This window comes from Lipotes vexillifer, unplaced genomic scaffold (genome assembly GCF_000442215.2).
Source record: "Lipotes vexillifer unplaced genomic scaffold, Lipotes_vexillifer_v1.1 scaffold388, whole genome shotgun sequence".
Taxonomy (NCBI): Eukaryota; Metazoa; Chordata; class Mammalia; order Artiodactyla; family Lipotidae; genus Lipotes; species Lipotes vexillifer.
Window position 1 is genome coordinate 198,673 of NW_006773582.1, and position 2,237 is coordinate 200,909.

A 2,237-nucleotide genomic window follows, 5' to 3' on the forward strand; every position below is an offset into this window, starting at 1 on the left:
TTTCCCTACTGGAATGATGTTATTCTTGCAAACCAGTGCTCTGTCACGCTTGAAATCTACACCTAGACACTGATTTCATGTTTTAAACAAACTCTCCCATATTATGATTGTGCCCATTACAAGGTGCCTCTGAGGGGCAAGTAAGTGTCACAAGGCACAGGAAACACAGTCAGTTCCTCCAGAACTAAGCTGCTCCTAAGGTCCATGCCCTGGGAGAGGCAGTGTTCCTATCACTCTGACTGGTTTGGCGGCCCTTGGCCTTGGTGCTGGTGAGCAAAGGGTCTTGATGAACCCACAGCCCTCTCCATATGTGAGGAGATGAGAGTACAGAAAAAAAGGTACAGTCTCCATCCTCAAGTTGCTTACAGTTCAGTGTGAGTGACAGAATGGATTCAGTGTGCTCGGTGCCCTGTGGGCTTGCAGGGTGGTTGGCTTGCTGTGCTGCTATCTTTGCACCAGGAGGGGCCACACACTTCCTGTGTCAGTGGGTCATAGAGGGCTTCATGGAGCTGGGGGCTGTGGAGTGGATTTTAGAAGAGGAAAAACATGTCAAGAAGATTCTGTCTGAGTCATCTGAGATGTGTTTTCCTTTCTGCCTTTATTACCCATATTTCTTCGCTAAGATCTGCCTGAATTTACAGGTTCAAGTTATTTTTTGAGGAAGCCCCCTCCCTCATGTCTGAGGCAGCAAGTGCAGCCCCACTGACAGATGCCAGGCAAGCCAGATGCCAAAAACCTGATTTCCCCAGGCTCGCCTGGTCTGAGCCTAGCCTACCAGCTGGGTGTGCACACCATATCCAAGTCTTCCTGTTTGATGCCTACCCCCAAACCTCCTCCTGCAATCTTGTTTTTCCCTTTACTCTTCCTCCTCCAAAATTACTTTTAAGCATTTTCCACTTTAAAATATCCTCACCCATTTTTTTTTTTTTTTTTTTTTTTTTACCTTCTTTGGCTATAGTCGTTAACATTAAAGGTTATAATTCATAGTGGGCTATGAAGTCAGTTTAATGATGGTGACTAGAATTGTTTTTAATAGTAGAATAACCCCTTTTTTTTTTTTTTTTTTTTTTTTGACCTTCATGGGCCTTTTGTGAAAGGTCTCTCAGGGACTGGGAATGGGGTTTCCTAGGACTTGAAGTAGCTCTCAGAGGTCAGAACCCTGGAGATCATGACTGATTCTCACCAGGTGTATCCGATTGCTGTACCCTCCACCCCTCCCTGCAAGGGAGCAACACCAGAGTCTCCAGGCAGAGGTCTACCCACTGTGGTCTGTCTACACACTTCCTGAACCATTGTGCTAAGTCCCCTCCCCCGATGTGGAGCCACACTGGACTGGACCAGGCTTCTGGACTCCCAAAGCTAGCCCTGTGTGCTCAAGGGCCTCAAATGTTTGTTTGAGCTCCAGACCAGCTGTCTTGGAGCTGGAGTCCTCATTCGCTGCCAAACCACTGGCTTGAGTAGGCAGTAGAAAGAGCTCTGGAGTGAGAAGCCCTGGGTTTTCAAAGTGATGTTCCCCTATTACTCGCTATGCCGCCATGGGCAAATTCTCCTCTCTGAGGCTCTGTTTCCACATCTGTAAAATGGGTGATAAGCCTGCTTCACAGGTGCTGTGAGGGTTACCTGGCATATTGCAGGTGCTCAGTACATGCTGGATTCCTCCCTGCCTTTACTAAGGACCTGCTCTGTGCTCACATCTGGGCAGGACCCTGCTTTGAAGGCCAGAGAGGGGGCCTTGTCCTGAGGGAAGTTAATGTCCTATTGGGAGACTACACCTACCCTGCTTAGAACACCCTGGAAACCATCCGAGGGAGTGGAGGGCGCAGAACGTGCCCCTCCTCCTCCCTGCCTGCAGCTTAGGGCTGATCTGCTCGGGGATGGGCAGAGCACTCGGGCCACTGGCTGCTGCGTAACATGAGTCTTTTCCATGTCTCTGGGCCCATGAATTCCTCACAATCTTGGAATCATGAGCACTGAGTGCAGAGGAAGGTGGCATTCCATCATCAGGAGAGAGATGTTGGTGTGGACACTAAGACTACACTGGGTAGATGCTAGCTTTTAATTGTTATTATTAAGGGATCAAATTAATTTCATTCTGTGCTTTCTCTACATGGAAACTGGTAGAATGCAAATAAGATGTGGATATTATCATTAGTCTGATAAGATGTTTAATATTTGTGACAGGTAATTTAAAAATTATGACCGAGTCCTGTAGGAAAGCCACTGTATCTAAGGTGTTC